The sequence below is a fragment of the Canis aureus genome, chromosome X, assembly GCF_053574225.1.
Source record: "Canis aureus isolate CA01 chromosome X, VMU_Caureus_v.1.0, whole genome shotgun sequence".
Classification (NCBI taxonomy): domain Eukaryota; kingdom Metazoa; phylum Chordata; class Mammalia; order Carnivora; family Canidae; genus Canis; species Canis aureus.
The window spans coordinates 37,803,552-37,809,948 of record NC_135649.1 but is presented as its reverse complement, the minus strand read 5'-3'; the positions used below and the strand labels follow the sequence as shown (position 1 = coordinate 37,809,948).

General features: G+C 34.6%; 1 pseudogene; it reads left to right on the top strand.

Annotated features, from left to right (window-relative positions):
* Positions 1-5,342: 5,342 nt before the first annotated feature.
* Positions 5,343-6,137, top strand: LOC144307615 (C-1-tetrahydrofolate synthase, cytoplasmic pseudogene; annotated as a pseudogene).
* Positions 6,138-6,397: the final 260 nt, after the last annotated feature.

Here is a 6,397-nt window from a genome sequence, read left to right as displayed (position 1 = left end):
CTTCAGCCCAGGGCCTGATCCTGGAAACCGGGATTGAGTCCCACGTCGGGCTCCCTGCATGGATCCTGCTTCTCCCTCCGCCTCTCTCTCTCTTTGTGCCTCTCATGAATAAACAAATAAAACCTAAAAAAAGGTAGTAGATAAATTGTAGAGATCTTTAAGTGGACTTGGTGATGGATTGGGTATATGGGGTAAGGGAGAGAGAGTACTGAACTGAATAGATGGTGATATCACTTGGAAGTTTAAGTGGCAACATAAGTAGGACTAGGTTGGGGAGGCAAAAAAGAGTATCCAGTATTTATTTATATTTTCCAGGTGCCATTGAGACATCTAAAAAAAAGTATAAACTAGACAGTTGGATATACTGCCTTGGAGCACAGACATGAGATTTGTTCTAGAGACAAAATTTTGAGTAAATTTCCTACAGGTGGAAAATATTTCAGCAGTTTTACTCTCTTCATTTTCTTTATCAGAAAAATCAAGATAGTTTTACTGTCTTCATTTTCTTAATTAGAATAATCAAGAAATAGGTGGATTGACTTGTCCAAAGTTACACAGCTTAAACAGCCTTCACTAAGATTCTGTGTCTTTTGAATCCATACATGGTAAATACATATACATATCATGTTTTTTTTTTTAAATTTAGGAATCTAGTTCATACTTCAGGTATGGATAAAGTCTAAGGAGGGCACTTGTGATGAGCACTGAGTGTTATAAGTAAGTGATGAATCGTTAAATTCTACTTCTGAAACCAATATTTTACTATTTATTAACTAACTAGAATTTAAATTAAAACTTCAAAAACTTAAATAAATAAAATAATCTTTTCACCAGAAATGAAGTATAAATTAAGTAGTGGAATGTCTCTTTTATAGTTTTCAGAATACAAATCCTTTACCTCTTTGGTTAGGTTTATTCCTAGGTATCTTACAGTTCTTGGTGCATTTGTAAATAGGACTGATTCCCTAATTTCTCTTTATTCTATCTCATTGTTAGTATATAGATATGCAACTAATTTCTGTGTATTGATTTTTATATCCTGCCACTTTGCTGAATTCCTGTATGAGATCTAACAATTTTTTTGATGAATGGATAAAGAAGATGTGATATATATATGTATATATAATGGAATATTATATAATATATATTTTATATAATATATTTTAATACATAAATTTAATGTAATATTTATATATAATATATAAACATTACATTTATAATATAAATATAATATAATAAATAATATTATATTTATAATAAATAATATATTATATTTATATTATAATTAATATATTTATAATAAATGTATTATACTTATATATAATATATCACAATTATTCATATTATAATTTATATAATAGAATTTATTAAGCCATCAAATATACAGTCTTACCATTTGCAATGTGTAGATGGAACTAGAGGGTTTATGCTAAGCAAAATAAGTCAATAAGAGAAAAATAATTACCATATGATTTCACTCATGTGGAATTTAAGAAACAAAACAGAGTGTCATAGGGGAAGGGAGGGAAAATAAAATATGATGAAATCAGAAGGGAGACAAACCATAAGAGACTCTCAACTATAGGAAACAAACTGAGGGCTGCTGGATGGGAGACGGAGGGGGGTATTGGGTAACTAGGTGATGGGCATTAAAGAGGGCACTTGATGTAATGAGCACCGGGTGTTAAATGCAACTGATGAATCGCTGAATTCTATCTCTGAAACTAATAGTACACTATATGTTAATTGAATTTAAATAAACTAATAAAAATTTTAAAATACCTCTTTATATAATGTAACATACTGATTCTATACTAAGCTATATAATAGATAAGAATCTTTTACTATGAAAACTATAAGGTCTTTATGTCACGAAAATAATCATGTCATTAGCTTTGGTATTAGGCTGTCTAAATGAAAACACAAATTATTTCACACGATCTGACATAAACCTCAGGGGAAATCTCTTCAAATGGAATTTTTCAGTTTTCTTTGAACTGACTCTTCTAATTTCCCAGGGGAGAAAAAATGAATAGTGAAATCTACCTATAGAAGAATGATTTAATTATACACCCATCTGTTCAATATTTTGACTTATGCAATTTGTTTTGAGATGAGAATGCTTGTTTTTCTCCTTAGCCTGAAAATATAATCACATTATAAATTCCATCCTTTTAATATCAATAAATGCATTACGCATTACCTATTTACTGAGTACCCAACATTGTGTTAGCTATCATGAATAATTACAAAATCCAATAAAAACCAAACAAAAACCTATGACATGGCTCTTGTACTTAATGCCTATTCAAATTATTAGTTATATGAGGTGAAACTTTGATTAAAAATTAGGAATAATCTGTAAATATATATTCTAAAACATAATAAGTGATATTGACTACCCATTGTATTGTAATTTCCAGAAGGGAGATTACCTTCTCATCTCTAGTTGTAGATGGCTTCACAGAGGAAGAGGGACTAGAGCTAGATAGTAAAGGAAGGAGAGTTGGCAGTTTTAATCTCATGGCTTGCCCTTATATCCTGTGAGGGAAACTTGCCCATCCATATTTTGTTCTATGTATCCCCTCTGTCTGTCACTTTAGCTTGCCACTTGGCTATCTGATCCATGATGAATCCATAAACTGTTAAGTGACTTGTTTTATTGTGGGTTGATGCAAAAAGATCATTTGGGTCAGCCAGATTCCTGGATTCTGAGTTTTCACTTAAGAAATATTGAGAAATTGATATGAATAGTAGTAGAAGTCTTGATCTATAGGGCAGTAAAGGAGGCCATAATGGCCATTTCCAAGGCAAACTTACAAGGAGCAGAAAATATCAGGGGGGCAGAAATTTTGAGGAAGCAGAAAAAGCTATTTGATAGAAAAAAGAAAAAAGTAAATGCAAATCTCAAATGATGTTGAGAGTAGATGAGAAGTAGAAAGATCATTATAACCCATGAGAGATAAATGGAGAAAATTGCCAATTTCTAGAGCTTCCTCAGTTGTTAGAGGCTTTCCAGTTACAATGTTAATTTTAGTGTACATATTTCCTTACAATAAATTCCACAATGCTTTATTTATATTAATTGGATAAGCTACATAAAGAATCTAATAAGAATAGGAAGTTTGGATTAAGGTGAATAGAGAGGAGGGGCATTTCAAGTGGGAAGGACTGGTACATGACATAGGAGGGAATAGTGAATATAGTATGTTACAGAGCATGATGATCATGCTGGCAAGTGTTCAAAATACTAGCTGGAGGAATGATGATATAAGATTAGATATATAGGATGGGCTCAAATTCTGGTGGCATCACAGAATCAGTTGAATAATTTGATTGAGAGCTTATAGGCTGTCTAATAGCCAACCCAGTGTTAAAAGATGGCTAATTTAGAAGATGAATTGGTTGGAGAAATGGTACCAGCTCAGAAACTATTGCAGCAATTCATGCACAAGATAAAATATGGTCCACAGCGGCAAATATGTAGCAGGCATTCCTCTGTTTCCCATTCCCAGGTTATGATACCTTGTTAACTGGTTGTGGCATTCTTCATCTAGTGAGCATGGATGGTACCTTAGCATCATTTTCTGAATGGGACTCCAAGCAATGAATGGCCTTTGATTGTAGTTACCAAGCAAAATCAAATTTACTTGCTGCCACTGGACTGTCACATCCTACTATTTTGGACAAGAGAGTTTTGATAGGTTTTAACATTCATAATGTAAACCTAAGCCTACAGAATATCTATATATATCCTGGTAACTTTGTTTCCCTGCATATGGAGCTCAAATCTCACTATATCAAGCAATAAAGAATGGTTCAATGGTTTGTACTGGAGTGTACTTGCTTGAAATACTATTCTAGTAAGTAGAACATTAGTGGAGTGTGGGAAGTTTTGGTTGTTAGGTTAATTGTATTGACCAACATCATTTAAAATGAGCAATCCCTACTGTTTTCTACTTCTTGGGACAACTTTTACTATAAAGATTCATAAACTCATAATAGTAATTGTGCTTTTGGTATACGTTAATTGAAAAAATACATAAAGATAAATAACTATAGTGACCTTAGTGAGCCTTTTATAGAAATTTATATTTTATTCATTACAAAAGCATATATTTTTCAACTTAGAGTTAATGCACAGAAATGACTTACATGTTTATTCAGCTTACTAACACTACTTGGTGCATGCGATCTTAGAGCCACAGCAGAGAAACATTGAATAAAAGTATGTTCCCCAGAGAGCTTAGAGGTCAAATCTGAGTCATGAACAAATGGGAAGGCAGTGTCACATGAACTCTGGATTGTGGAAAACAGGCCAACAGAAAGACCATAGGTGAAGTTTCTCTTGAAAGATTATAACATATCTGCCTTTAAGTGGTATCCTCTTTCCCCTGCTTGTCCTGGAAAATCTTGTCACACATCCTCTATTTCTGGCTAATTAAAATATATGGGCATGATTATAGTATAATAGACAGCTTAATACTCTAGATCCTTTCACTTAATAAATCTCAATTTTTCATGAATTAGCAGGAGTGGGTTTGGGAGAAGTCCTGGCAGATATGAGATGGGAGACAGAATGAGGAAACCAGCCATGTCATGTCATGTATTCTATTTATAGGCAATGCTTGGTCTTACACATTTGCAAGCTCTGTTTAAAACTGTACACTCTTTCCATCTCCTTTATCCACTCCACTGCTGCCAATGAGTCTACAATTCATATTCAGAACCATTGACCTAAATTGTCTTAAAAATATCTGGGGCTTTTTTCTTTCCTGATTATTCTATGTAAATATTTGAATTAAGTAAAAATTACTGACAATTTAAAGGCAGCAAAATTTACTACCACATGGTATAGTGGATGTTCTATTTTTAAAAAAACAACTCATTTTCTGGAGTGCCATAGCTAGGTAGGTCAAGGATCAGAGGTCTAATTCAGCAAAGGCCTGAGCACAACCAGACAAATAAAAGCAAATTGTGACTTAAGCATCTTAGGAAAGAAAACATGTAACTAGAAAAAAAAAAGACAAAGTGGGAATAGGTTCAGCTGAAAAAGAAACTGGAATAGTATAAATATGAATTCAAATTATTACCTTGTGTAAAAGTCAGATATTCACATAAGCCTGGGATTAGGACAGAATGTTTTAGCATAAACTGAGTCAAAAAACAAACAAACAAAACCATATATTTTGGTTGAAGGTATTTATTACTTTGGAGACCAAAGAAATGTAAAGCTCTGATACATAAGACTGCATATGAAAACAGAATGGAATTCAGGATGACAGACACTTTGGATAGCTAGTTTGACCTGGACCTCAGATAGATACAAATGATATATAATTAAAATCCATTTGTTTACAGAGGCCAAGCTGGACCTCGTCAGCCGCCTTGCCAAAGAACATGGGGCTTTTGATGCTGTGAAATGCACTCACTGGGCAGAAGGAGGTATGGGCGCTTTAGCCCTAGCTCAGGCTGTCCAGAGAGCAGCTCAAGCACCCAGCAGCTTCCAGCTCCTTTATGACCTCAAACTCCCAGTTGAGGATAAAATCAGTATCATTGCATAGAAAATCTATGGGGCTGACGACATAGAATTGCTTCCTGAAGCTCAACACAAAGCTGAAGTCTACACGAAACAGGGCTTTGGGAACCTGCCTATCTGCATGGCCAAAACACACTTGTCCTTGTCTCATAACCCAGGGCAAAAGGGTGTGCCCACAGGCTTTGTCTTGCCCATTCATGACATCCATGCCAGCGTCAGGGCCAGTTTTCTGTACCCCTTGGTAGGGACAATGAGCACAATGCCTGGACTCCCCACTCAGCCCTGTTTCTATGATATTGATTTGGACCCTGAAACTGAACAGGTGAATGGGTTGTTCTAAACAGATTGCCTCTCTTCAAGATGCTGCTCCAAATGTTTGGCCAATGTCCATTCAGGCCAACTGTTGGTTAGGAAGTGTGGGGAAGTCGAAAAAGTCAGTCCCTGCCCTGAAGATCTTAGGAAATAAAGAGCAGGAATTCCCCCAGAAGCCTTTCTTCGGTCTTAATCCCCACCATCATATATAAATTAACACAAATCATGCACAAGTCTACTTACTTTATTGAAGTGCCACAGAATAAAAGGAAATGATTTTGCGGAAAAAAAATCCATTTGTTCATTGATCAGGCAAAAATAAGCATGTGTCAAACACTCTGGGGGGTTCTCAGACAATAGACATCATCCTTGGGTTCAAAGAGTCTAGAAAGACAAATGAACATGTTAGGAAAATAATTATGTCTCAGTTTCCTCATTGAAGAAATATTTATTGAAAACCTACTATATGCCAGGCACTCTATTATTCCACAGAGATATAAGGTTTAGTGATGAGCAAAACAGGCATGATTCTCATTCTTTTAGAGC